The sequence below is a fragment of the Plecotus auritus genome (genome assembly GCF_963455305.1).
Source record: "Plecotus auritus genome assembly, chromosome: 6".
NCBI lineage: Eukaryota > Metazoa > Chordata > Mammalia > Chiroptera > Vespertilionidae > Plecotus > Plecotus auritus.
The window spans coordinates 42,926,239-42,940,422 of NC_137773.1; positions in this window are offsets into that span (position 1 = coordinate 42,926,239).

A 14,184-nucleotide genomic window follows, 5' to 3' on the forward strand; every position below is an offset into this window, starting at 1 on the left:
CACACAGGTTGCAGATTCCCAGTCAGGGCACATACCTAGGTTTCAGGTTTGATCACGGACAGGGTGAACATGGAAGGCAACCGATTGATCTCTCTCTCTCTCTCTCTCTCTCTCTCTCTCTCTCTCTCTCTCTCTCTTTCCCTCATCTCTCCCTCCCTCCAACCCTCCCTCCCTCCCTCCCTTTTTATAAAAAAAAAATTAAAAATCAGCAAACATATCCTTAGGTGAAGATTTAAAAAAACTTGTAAATTGTGCAGACCATTTTCTGGCCCATAACAAGCACTTGGAAACTGATAGCTTTTGTTCTTCAAACTGAAGGAAAGAGTATCCTTTTGCAGTTTACCACTATATATCAGTAGATGGGTATAATAGAAAGATATTGTTTAAAATGTTCTTGTTAGCCAACCTTATTTTCTGAGTTAAAGATATATTTGAACTTGACAAGTAATATTTTTAAAAGTTATTCATTGTTGATTCCCTGGCCAGGTAGCTCAAGTTGATTGGAGCATTGGCCTGTACACCAAAACGTGGTGGGTTCAGTTCCTAGTCAGAGCACATACCTAGTTTGTGGGTTTGACCCCTGGTCAGGGCATGTACGGGAGCCAACCAATCGGTCAGTGTTTCTCTCTCACATGGATGTTTCTCTCTCTCTCTAAAATGTTATCCATTGTCATCTAAGTGAAAATTTATATTCTTAGTATTTCCATGACATAGGAACTACTTCTAACACTTGAAACCTATGTGGTTTTATTAACCAATGTCATCCCAAGAAATTAAATATAAATAAATAAATAAATAAATAAATAAATAAATAAATAAATTAATTAATTAATTAATTTAAAAATATGGGTAAAATTGACATACCAACATTTCATTTTTCATTATAGGAATTTTGCCAACCTCACAATAACTACTGGTACCAGGGGAAAATATGGAATTATGAGAAAAATTTGTCTATACACAGTCACACAGTTTCATTAGACTTTGATGGAGTAGTACAAACACAGACTGTTCATCAGAATGCATCTGCGTCCCTCAGGATTAGCTTTAGATGCTGGATGCAGTTACCATAATCCCACCAAGGCGATGTGGGCAGACTGATTCCCATTCTTGCTCATAGTGTTATCTATGCTCCTCGAGTCCCGAGGGAAATGTGAAAATGAGGCAAAATTACGTCTTAGCATTTCATGGCATTCTTCCCATTGTGATACTAATTCCCTATCCTTAACTATTATGTCGCTTAGTACCTATGTCAATGGCGGAGAACAGAAACTAAAGCTTATCATTGATTTTAGAGTATGTAGTATGCTGTTAAAAATGAATCAATCGTTATGAAAATTTGTAAATTAAATTGATAGCCTGCATAGTTTTCACCCCCTGCCCCCAGAATCTGTCAAACCCTTACTTGCTATTTGATTCGTTAGATAAGTAAATGCATTCTTTTCCCAGCGGCTGGTTGAGAAAGAGATTTAAATGATGCTCTGCCGGGAAGACTTGATCCATGTAGGGAGGGCTGACGTGTTGTTTTCTGCCTGACCTTTCTCTGTGGGTATAATGGAAACATGTGACTTTCTTACCATAGACTTAAAAACAATTTTCTTTCACCTTGTCTGTAACACAGAGGTCAAAGCATTTCAAGGAACTGTTATGTGACAAACAAAAATGTGTATAGGATAGAAGGTTGAAAAGCGACTTTCAAAAGTAAGAGTTGTGCAACCAGAAGTATCTATTAAAGTGTAAGTTTAAATAAAATACCAAGAAATGTGCTTTTAATAATAGCATTTTATGACCCTTTTGCTCCAGATTTTCTTGCCTCCTTCTCTTCATGGAGCAGCCATTAATAACAAATGGCAACCAGACAAGGAAGCAGTTGTCTTTAGTGGCAGAGATTGTTTGCTTTTAAAATTCTGTGGCCTAATTTCAAGAAAGATGATTAACAGAGGGTTATTATTATTATTATTGAATCATTTCAAACAAAGAGCATTTCAGAGATGAAATAGGATGTAACAATGTAATAAATATGTGCATATTTTTCTAATATTTGTCATGTGTTATAAAACAATTATGATAAATGAAAAGCTTATTTTTCACGTTAGTATAATATAAGGTTTTCTTTAAAAAGGAGTTAATCTTAACCAAAAATTTCTTATAATGAGATGGACAATACAATAGCTTGTATTGTAAGTAGACTCTCAGATCATTATTAGTTACCATAAGAAATTCCTAAAAAGAGGCATTCTACTTGACATCACTAGATTAACAAATGCAGTGGGATATGTAGTATTTGCATTAGAGTTCTATGTGATTTTTTTTATAGAGCACAGATTTGCTTTCTCTCTTCCAAAGTGCTTACTCTTTATGTACTACATTAATGATTGCTTTGAGTACCTCTGTTTTTATACCATTAAGACTTTATCTCTTGCCTGGCCAACGTGACTCAGTGGTTGAGGCTCGACCCATGAACCAAGAGGCCACCAGTTCTATCCCAGGTCAGGGCACATGTCCAGATTGCAGGCTCGATCACCAGTAGGGGGTGTGCAGGAGGCAGTCGATCAATGATGTTTCTCATGGATGTTTCTATCTCTCTATGCCTCTCCCTTCCTCTCTCTCTTAAAAAAAAAATCAATTTAAAAAGTTTTAAAAAGATTATCCCACTTGATTGTTCCTTTTTTTTTTTCTTTATCACAGTTTTTGTGTTCTTCCTATGCTAGTCTCTTTCCCCCTGCTCTTCCTCGGGACATGCATACCTGCTACAGGTATTTCAATAGCAAGACAAGGGTAAGGGCCTGGGGATGCCAACTGAACCTCCATTTTCTAGTCTCATTTTTCCTCTCCATCTTCTGCTGTACTTTGCCTCCCTAATTCCAGAGCATCTGTAGGAGAAATTAAAAATAAATAGCTGCAGGAAGGGTAAGGCAGATGTGTCTGAGGAAGACTGCTACACCAAGCTACCTTCGGGGCAAAGGCATGTCTGTGTTAAACTACACTGTTTATAGTCTTGAATCTATGCTTCCACTGTTTCTTATGTGTTCAAGTCCTGGGTTATCCTTGTGGCTCAAAAATTAACCTCCTTGCTACTTTTCTCCCTTCTGCTCCAAAGGCTCTTAGGTAACCTCTGTTTCTCTTACCTAACTTGCCAATTCTCCCTGCCACTAACCTGTATTCCAAAGATTTATTACAATTGTGTGTCACCTCATTTTCTCTTTGTCCTTGTGGGTTTACACCTTTTTATTTTATCATTCTCCTTTTATGAGCTTTTGAGAAACAGATGTGATAAATCTACCACACTTATCTGATTGCTATTAGAACTTTTTGGGTAACTAATTTCACTGCACATCATCTCATGTCTCAGATCCTAAATATTTAATAATGTCTTCAAAACTGTACGTATAGGTGAGTTAGCAAGATTCTATGGGCCAGGACTTGGGAGAGAATGATGAGAAAGGATATACTGTGCTCCTTGTCATTAATACCCTGTAGCATAGTGTAATGATTTGTCTCTGACCTTATGAACAATAACACCTTATAGGAACACAGCTCACACACTCACCTATTTACCTCCTATCTTCAGGGCATAATTCTGCATGTCAGTGAGACTTCATCCACTAGAAGGGCATCTTTGAAAAAAAAAATAGCTGGAGAGAGGGACAATTACATTTTCAGTGTGATTTAATATTCTAAGGAACTCCCCCATGAAAAAGCAAGTATGGTTAGTTTGAGTGAATTTATTTGATGTTTTAAAAAGTGAGTTTTGTAGCCATTTAGAACCAGAAAAAGGTGAGATTCCTATCTTCTTGGTTGCTTTTATGCTTCTTCATCTTTAAAGAGCACACAAGATCAGATAGCAAATAGAATTGCTGCTTTTGCTAGGACAGTAATGAGCTAAAATGGGACCAGATAAAAAACATAGCAGATATGGGGGTCACAGAGCGGTGAGACTTCATGAATTTATTCATTGAAATGTGGCCACGTCCTCATAAAATGAGATGCCATCATCGTAAGTGTGGATTGCTTCGTTGCACAATACTGCTGTCTACCTGAGCTAGGAGGGAATGATCCCAAACTGGTTTATATATTTGACTGAAAATAGAAAAATTATTCAAATTTCAAATAGGAAAAAAAAGCATAGGGTCACTCCTTAGGTGATTTAGCCTTTTGCTTCTGGATAACATTTTATTAATTAAAATGTATGGTTCTGAAAAAGAAATATGAAATGAGATTTTCATGTGTGGATAAATATTAAGTTTTGAGTTATTGAGAGGAAAACAAATAAGAAGTCTGTTCTAAAGCCGAAGGCACGTGAGTTCAGTGGAGCTTTGGAGCAGTCCTTCCCACAGGTAAGCAATGACGTGAGTCTTCGGACCAACAGCTCAGGAGCCACTGATGCTATCTGCCCAGCAACCCATAAGGGACTGAAGCTGGCCAGCCTTCACGTGATCGCGGTCCCAGGTGACGTTTTGCTTATACCTTGATTTTGAGAGATTAAACAGAACCAATCTAAGCCACATGCAGATACCTGACCCCGAGAAACTCTGAAATAATTCCTACTGTTGTTTTATGCCACTGAATTTTGGGATAATCTTTTATTCTGAAATAGGCACATGAGTGGTTTTAAAAGTTTTCAGATTTTTCACGGAGCACAAAATGCTAACGTTAACAAGATGCACTGCCTGAAAAACGTGGCCTACAGACAACGTGAAGCGTGTGCTACACGATTATTTGTTAAGTACTGGAACACATGGAAGGATAAAAGGATCGATTATTCAGCCACACAAAGGGCCCCTTAAAGATACTGAGAGTGAGCCCCCAGATCCTCTTAATCAAATAGGGCCGCTAGAAAATGTGGTGGTCAAGGTATCCAGTCACCTGATCAGAGCGAGATAAAGGACTTAGGTGTATTCTATACTCCAGTGAGACTCACAGACCTACCAAATCTTTGAGAAAATTGTATCAGCAGAATCTCCTCTGGCTTGCGCTGAGAAGAACAGAGACCACACAAAATGACAGGGACTGTTGGACCCTAAAATTCTGCTGGCAGGAAGCAGGTGTAGAAAACTGCTCAGTTGCAAAGCAGTGCTATTTTTCATAACAAATAATGATAGAGAAGGCAGAACCAAGAGTCAGGAGGATAGAATGAAGAAGCAAGAGCTACGGCCTTGAAAACTAATAAGAAACTTCCAACATGTGACTGACTGGATTCACAATTGCTATCAACTAGTGACTTTTTTGTGCCTCCAGTTTTTCCTCTTTTGGAACAAGAACACCATCGCTGTGACCCCGTACTGGCCCCACCATTATATGTTGGATGTGTGTGAGAGGCAGATGACTCCTCTCGTTAGCTTCATAGACTGCAAGAAACTGTACTTGAGTAGCTCTACTTAAAGCACTGCATCCTAGGATCCTCATTCACACCCAGACATGACTTACATGATGGGATTCTTTGAGCTGATGATGGAATGGGAGGTGACTTTTGGAGACCCTAGAGGGTGGTGTGAGTGTATTTTACATGTGGGAGGAATATGAATAATTGAGGACCAGAAGTCAGAATGTGACAGGCGAGTTTCTGAAATGGCCCCCAATGTTTTCTATCTCTTGCCATTCATGCCCTTGTGCAATCTGCTTCCCTTGGTGTGGGCTGAGACCAGTGACTTGCTCATAATAAATAAAATATTGCAATGGTGATGGTGTGTCACTTTGAAGATTATGCTGTAAAAGACTGACTGCCACCTGGCTCTCTCTCTCTCTCTCTCTCAGGAATGGAGCAGCCGTGTCGTGAGCTGCCCTATGAAGGGGTCCATGTGACAAGGAACTGAGGGTGACCTCAGTCTAACAACCAGCAAGTTTTCAATATGAAAACTCAGTTCTGGAAAGTTTTCAGTTATTATCTCCTTGAGTTTGACTTTTCAGCCATATCTCCTTTGCACTTTGGATTACTTTAAATTAATGTTCTCTTTGTGAATTTTCTATTTCTTATTGCTTTGTCTCTGAGTGTTTTTTGCTAGGTTCATTCCTCCATATAATCTTTCTATTTTACTACTTTTTTTTTTTTTTTACTACTGTGGAAACTCTACTTCCTTATAGAGTTAATTCCCTTTATAGATTATTTTAATTCCAGTGACTTTAAAAAATATATTTTAAATGTTTGTTTGTTCTTGTTTTTTTTTTTTTTGTTTTGTTTTGTTTGTTTTTTTTGGACTCAGAATCTAGCAGATCTACAGCTTCAGTTCTTCTCAGTTCTAAGGGCTTATTTTCCATTTTGTGCTTCATGGAATTAATTATATTGTTTTGAGCATGGGAGAGGTTTTTAAATTTCTCTGCTTTTGTATTTTATGTATCATTGTTACTTGTTCAGGTGAAGGAGACTGCTTTCTGTGTGAATTTATAATGCAATCTTAACTAAAAGTGTGAACAATGTTTAGAATTTTTTGTGAAAGCACTGTATGGGGAGGCAGAATGAAAAACCTAGAGAGTTTGAAACATTTTTATTGTAATACAAGTTTTAAAAAATTCAGATAGTATTATTCACTTTTAGGTAATATGGATATTCTTTTCAGTTTATTAAATACTTTTCCTGACTTCTTTTTTTCTTTCTGATAAATAGTTCTTTACTATTGTGTCATATGCATTATAATGTTATTATGCCATGAAATTCTTGGCTTCATTTTTCATAACAATTTCTGAATATAGCATTATAAGGAAAATTAATGGAGGCCATGAGCACTGTTGGCTGAAAAATTCTTGAAAACTGTAGCCTTTCCCTGTTACCCTCCATGGGTGACATTTCTGCCAGACGATGCAGAACGAAAGTGCGCATGTGTGTGTAGCTGTGGAGTGGCTTCCTGACCCCTAAAGGCTGCAGTCAGCATGAATTCTCGGTGGCAACAGCTGCCGTGACTTAGAATAAATAATGAGCTGCCACGGAAGGCTGCTTATTTTATTCTTCTTCCTCCATGAGTGGAACTTGGTACATACAGAACCAGAACTTGGCTGCCAAGCATAAAGCATAACTGTGTCTTAGTTATGCAGGTAAAATCTGAACCCATTCTAAGGTTAGTTGAAAAAAAATACAATATTGATGAATAGAACATTATCAGGTATCCCTGTCTATATATTAGAATTTCAAGCTAATGAGCACTAAAAAAACTGAGTATCTTACTTACAGATTGTGTTACCACATAGTCAAATCTTGATTCCCAGAGCAATACCCTGGCACTGTGAGAAGAGTATGGGAGAATGAGAGGAAATGTGACTTGACTCTGTGAATCAATTGGATCCAACCTTCTAGTAATTGAATCTCCTCCGTGTTCTCATGCTTTTCATTGTGGTCCTTCTGATGGAACCATTGATGCGTTCAATCTCTCCACGACAATTGTGTAAGAAAGGCTTGCTTTCCTTAATCAGCTGGGAGGAAAAATAAGAGTCTCTGCTTTTATCACACATGGAAGCATTTAGTGTTCAGCCAGCTGATGTTGGGAGGTCAGTATCTCAAAAGATGGAGCTTTTAGTCAAATGCTTGCAGAGTGAGCATTCACACAGCATCGTACAAGGGACGAGGACACTTGATATGACATTAGTGCATTTCTCCCCCAGTGTTCTTTTGATTCCATTAATCCCACTTAAAAGTAACTTGCAGTATTTGCAAACCCACTAAGAACGGGAGGGCAGGGGTGGGTGAGTGGGTGGAAAGAGATCAACCAAAGAACTTGTATGCAGATATGCATAACCCATGGACACAGACAATAGGGTGGTGAAGGCCTGGGGTGGGGGCAGAGGCGGGCTAGAAGAGGTCAGTGGGGAAAGAAAGGGGACATATGTAATACTTTCAACAATAAAGATTTAAAAATAAATAATAAATACTTCATCATGAAAAAAAAATATAGTTTAAAGTGAATGCAAACATTTGTGCATGAAGTGAAAAAAGGAAGTTAATCTTTGTCATGTTTTCCGACAGAATTATTCAAATGAAAGGTAAGATTGACCAAAATGGAAAGCTTTTTTTAGTGGCAAACTAATTAAAGTTACTCCTCCTAGCTGACTTTTAGGATACATTTCATATGTGGATTAATGGGCTGTAACAGACCTTCCAAAAAAAACCACACAATTTTCCAAGGCATTTTGGGCTATTCAATAAATTAAAAGTACTTATGGCTAGGTTGTAAAAGGAGCTCCTTTTAGACGAAGCTTCCCACATAAGATTTAGTAAAATTCCATCTGTTTTAGATAGAGATCTTTCAGCGTGAGACTCCAAGCGACTTTGATAAGAAGTAAGCACGCAAGACCGAGAGGCTCAGGGGCTTCTATTTCCTCCCACATCTGGCTGCAGACAAATGCCATCCTTGGGCATGCTTTGCGGAACTGATTTTATTTAGCTGGAAGTCAAATGCTCCTGAAAGTCAGTTTCAATTGGGATGGAAACCCATCGATTTTTAAAAAAAGAAAAAGGCTTTTCGGTCAGAATCAACGTTCCTCAACTATCTAAAGCCACCTGCTGTTTGGAGCAGTGGCCCACCCTGGGTGCTGACAGTGGGTGGTTTTCACTGGACTTGATTTAGTTTGTGGGCCTCAGAGCCACAGAAAGATGGGACTCCTGGGATGTGTAAATATTGCCCCAGGACATGGACTAAACTTCCTTAAGGTCAAGAGAACTGTGTTTTAAATTGCTTTGTATGCTGGGTGTCTTTTTAAGGGTTCTGTACTAAACTCAACGAATTATAATTACCTGAATTTCTTGAAGTACACCATGTCTTTAGAAACTTTCTGTATTTGTGTGCTTATTAATTTATTTATGTTGCTTTATGCTTGGAAAAGGAGGGCGATTTTCCCTTCTCTTGGCTAGACTAGTTAAGATTAGTCTCTTTCTTTTACAATTTTATCCCCCCCTTCCTTCAGGGGCACTCAGCACTTTCTCTATCTGCCCAAAACCCCAACCAAAATGCGACTTCATAAAGCCTGGGATTTGTTTGTTGTTGTTGTTCCTTCATATATCCCCAGCATCTAGAATAATCGTGCATGACACATAGTTGGACATTCAGTAGCCATTGAGTAGCAATGACCCCACATTTTGGGAGGGGTCAATACGGTGGTCCCCGTGAGAGAGCACGAAGGGGTGGATCCTCAGGAGCAAAGGCGAAGACGAACAGCCAGACCTCAATAAACATTAGCAATTGTCAGTGTCAGGTGCTCAGGATGCCCAGTGTTTCCGCTGAAAGGTGACTTAGGAATCTCAGTTTCAGGAAGAGATAAGGCAGGATATGTTCCATCCAATAAAAATTATCTTGAAAAATATGCTCAAATACTATTTCTTTCAAAAGGGTCTATATTTTTTTACAAGTACTTGAGGTACTTTAAACAAAACAATGATCTGAACATTTCAGATGCAAGCAACAAGAAGATCTGTAGATGGAGAGATATACATTTACATGCATACAATGCCTTACATATATCTCTATCAGTACCACCCTATATCTATACAGCATGTATATGTACTGTATGCATATTCACCATTGTAGCTGTTTTTAAATCTGATTCTTGCTAAACTTAGTCATCTAAAAGTTCACTGCTAGTTATTTTCCAGTGAATTCCCAAATTAAGTGTAATTATTTAAAATGAACTTCCAAAATATAAGAAATACAATACATACCTTTGAGGAAATTAGTGTAGAATCTTACCTAGTTGAGTTGCTTTTTGCTTGTCTTTTTTGTTTGTTACTCCTCACCCAAGAATATTTTTCCCATTGATTTTTAGACAGAGTGGAAGGGAGAGGGAGAGACAGAGAGAGACACACATTGATTGGTTGCCTCCTGCATGCACCCCGACTGAGGCTGGGGATCAAGCCTGCAACTGAGGTACGTGCCCTTGACTGGAATTGAACCCACAACCCTTAAGTCTGGGGGCTGATACCCAACCACTGAGCAAAATCAGCCAGTGCTGCTTGTCTTTTTGTTTTCCACTCTACCTACCGTCTGTGTTTCTTTTCATTTTAGTTGTTAAAGCACAAAGCTGCACTTTGATTTTTGGTCAGTCACTCTAGGCCTGTGATTAATACTTCCATTATAATTGTTTAATCAAAATGTTTTTTTTTAATATATTCCTAGTTTGGAATGATATCTACTTTTATGCTTCAACTTCTGCAAAAAGATATTCTAAAATTGTATGTAGGACTAATAAGTAAAAAGTGATTACCTGAGACTCTAATCAAACAATCTTAATGAATCCAGTGTTTTTGGTAGAATATATTACCAATTTATATGCCACTCACCATGAGAAACACAGTAGGGAATATAGTGAATCAGCACAAGCCATTCCTGTAATTGGAGCTATTAAATATACATATGATACTGCATAACTTTAGTGCTCTATAAATTACAAGTGTTTGAACACCAACAAAACCCATATTCTTGCATTACTCATTTTTATAAAAGTGGCAGTAAATACATGATTAAACCAAATTGTATAAAAGAAAGAAAACTATAATAATAATTTAAAATTATGTCTTATAAAAACAGAGTTTCAAGTGCTCAAGAACAAGAGAGAAATAACAGAAATAAATTCTCCTTACCAATTTTCTATCACCTCCAGAGAGAGTCTTACTAACGAGATGAAGTCATCTAAGGGTTCTCCTACTAAGAATAATTCGAAGTAAATCTTCTGAGTCATATTTAAACCTCCTAAAATAGGGGCTGTGTGGGGATGTTGATTCTGGAAATTATGAGTTGTGAAGGATTCCTTGCAATACTGCCCTAACCGATCTCTAATGTGCTTGATGTGAAGTACATCATAATTAAAAACTAATGCCAAATATACTGTTTTCCTTTTCTAAGCAAAGGGAGAATAAATATTTTAAATGGTGCCAATTCTTTCTATGTAGTTGTGTGTAGCCCTAGTTCATTTTTTTACATCACTGCACAATATTGTATTGCATAAATATGTAATTTATCCCTTCTGGGGTTAATAGACATTTAGGTTTTTCCAACACTTGAATATTACAAATAATGTGGCTATGAGCATTTCTATACACAGCTCTTGGTGCACATAGAGCCCCACCTCTCTTGGGAAAACGCCTGCAGGGTAGAAGTGTTGGTGTACATATATCCAGTTTTAGTGAACACTGTCAAATAGTAAGCCCAGGTGATGGTATCAATTGCATTCCTACCAGCTTGGAGGGCTTCTCATTTCATCGACATGACTTATTGTGGTTGTTTTCATTTTGACTTTAGCTTTCCTGGAGACTGTATAGTGAAATCTCATTTTTTAATCTTGCATTTCCATAAAGAATGATGACAATAATAAACTTTTAATTTGCTTCATGTCCATTTTACATAATCTTTGTATGTAGATTGTCTTCTTATTGAGTAAAGGGTAAATGTTTTACTGTCCAGTATAATAAAGAAAATATTTCCTTTTAGGGGAAAGTTTCAACAGATTTACTTTTAGCTCATTTTAAATACTAGAGGTCTGATGCACGAAATTCATGCACAGGTACAGTCCCTAGGCCTGGCCTGCTATCAGAGCCATCTTCCCAGCTACCGGCAGCTGGCCCTGCCTTCCGCTGCCACCCACCGCCAGTTCCCCATTCGCTATCGGACAATCGGATCCTACCCACCGGGGGGAGGGACCTAGAGGTTGGCCATTCCCACCCGCTCACTGGCCCTGTCCCCCATCAAGGGTCGTCCTCTGTGTGTGGGGCGACTGGCGGGGTGGGGGCCTTGGCCTGGCACTGCCTGCATCCGCCACCACCCACCCCGGTTCCCCGTTCACCATCGGGCAATCAGAGCCTGCCGGCCAGGGGAAAGGACTGAGGGGTTGGCCGGCAGGCCCCCATCAGATAATTGGAGCCTGTGGGCTGGGAGCAGCTCCTGCATTTAGCACCTGCCCCCTGGTGTTCAGTGCGCATCATAGCGACTGGTTGTTCTGCCATTCGGTTGATTTGCATATTACCCTTTTATTGTATAGGATTGGGTCCCCAAAGCTGTGGTTCTTTGGCTAGTTTGCTTTGTGCAAATCCAATCACATTTCTTAGACTCTTTACTTTGTGATCCATGTGTCTCTCTTCTTATTTTCCTTTTTAATATATCTTTGCTTCAGTCTATTTTTTTTTAATCCTCACTGTAGGATATTATTTCCCTTGATTTTTAGATAGAGTGGAAGGGAGGGAGGAGCAGGAGAAGAGAGAAAATGAGAGAGAGAGAGAGGGAGAGAAAAAGAGAGAGGTGAGAAAGGTGTGTTAATTGGTTGCCTCCCACACATGCCCAGACCAGGCCAAAAATCCAACTTGCAGACCCTTTGTTTCATGGCCAATGCTCTAACCACTGAGCAACTGGCCAGAGCAGTCTATTTCTGATTCAAATTCACAATACATATTTGTTGAGTCTAGTCTGCTTTAATCCATCTGTTGAATTCTTAATTAGTTCTTGTATTTTTGTTCTATTTATGTGCATTTCTTTTTTAGATTTCATTTGTCATATTTTCTTGAATATATTATTATTATATACTAGAGGCCCAGTGCATGAAATTCGTGCACTGAGGGGTGTCCCTCAGCCCAGCCTGCACCCTCTCCAGGATTGGGCCTAAACGGGCAGTCGGACATCCCTATCACAATCCAGGACTGCTGGCTCCCAACTGCTCGCCTGCCTGCCTGCCTGCCTGATTGCCCCTAACCGCTTCTGCTTGCCAGCCTGATCACTTCCTAACCACTCCCCTGGCAGCCTGATTGATGCCTAAATGCTCCCCTGCCAGCCTGTTTGCCCCTAACTGCCCTCCCCTGCAGGCCTGATCCCCCCCAACTGCTCTCCCCTGCAGGCCTGGTCCCCCCAACTGCTCTTCCCTGCAGGCCCAATCGCCCCCAACTTCCCTCCTCTGCTGGCCTGGTCACCCCTAACTGCCCTCCCCTGCAGGCCTGGTCACCCCCAACTGCCTTCCTTGCAGGCCTGGTCCCTCCCAACTACCCTCCCCTGCTGGCCTGATCGCCCACAACTGCCCTCCCTTGCAGGCCTGGTCCCTCCCAACTGCCCTCCCCTGCTGGCCATCTTGTGGTGACCATCTTGTGTCCACATGGGGCAGGATCTTTGACCACATGGGGGCAGCCATCTTGTATGTTGGAGTGATGGTCAATATGCATATTACTCTTTTATTAGATAGGATAGAGGCCTGGTTCATGAGTGGGGGCCAGCTGGTTTGCCCTGAAGGGTGTCCCAGATCAGAGTGGGGGTTCCCTTGGGGCGTGGGGTGGCCTGGGCAAGGGGCCTGTGGTAGTCTGTAGGCTGGCCATGCCCCCCGGCAACCCAAGTGGAGGCCCTGGTATCTGGGACTTATTTATCTTCTATAATTGAAACTTTGTAGCCTTGAGTGGAGGCCTGGGCCCGCCAGGGTGTGTGGAAAGCTTGGCTTCCTCCATTGCCAGGGAAACCCAAGCCTCCTGCTCCCTCCGTGGCCACAGCCATCTTGGTTGGGGTTAATTTGCATACTTGCTCCTGATTAGCTGGTGGGCGTGGCTTGTGGGTGTAGCAGAGTGATGGTTAATTTGCATATTACTCTTTTATTAGATAGGATAGTTATTTTAGTGACTGATAATTATAATATCCAGATAACCTGTGGGTCTCTTTTAATTTCTGTTTTTTCCTCTCTTGGTTATTTATTTATTTTTATTGAATAGAATTTTTAATGAATGCTGAAAATTATGTATGAAGTAACTTGTTCCCATCCTTTTAATCTATAATCTGTATTTTTTTCTGATGAAAGTTTTTAAGCTCCATTTCAAGAATTATTTTCAACTGCCTAATATTACACTATTATGACTACCTTTCTTTAAGAATTTTTTAAGCAAAATAATGTATTTTTTAACTACTATAATAGAGCCAGAATTCTATATCCAGGGAAAATATCCTTCAATAGTTGAGATGAAATTAAGGCATTTTTATGAAGAAAAATAGAGAGAATTTCTTGGCTTTAGAGTTTATCTAAAGGAAGTTTTTCAGAGATGGAAATCTGAAGTATCAGAAATAATATACCAAGTGATGGCTAGGATTTGCAGCAGCTGGAACTCTCATACATTGCTGGTGAGCGTGCAAAATAGTGTAGCCATTCTGGAAAAAAGTTCAGCAATTTCTTACCAAGTTAAACATACTTACCATATGACCCAGCAATCCCACTCCTGGTTATGTTCATAAAAAGACCTGTCCATGAATA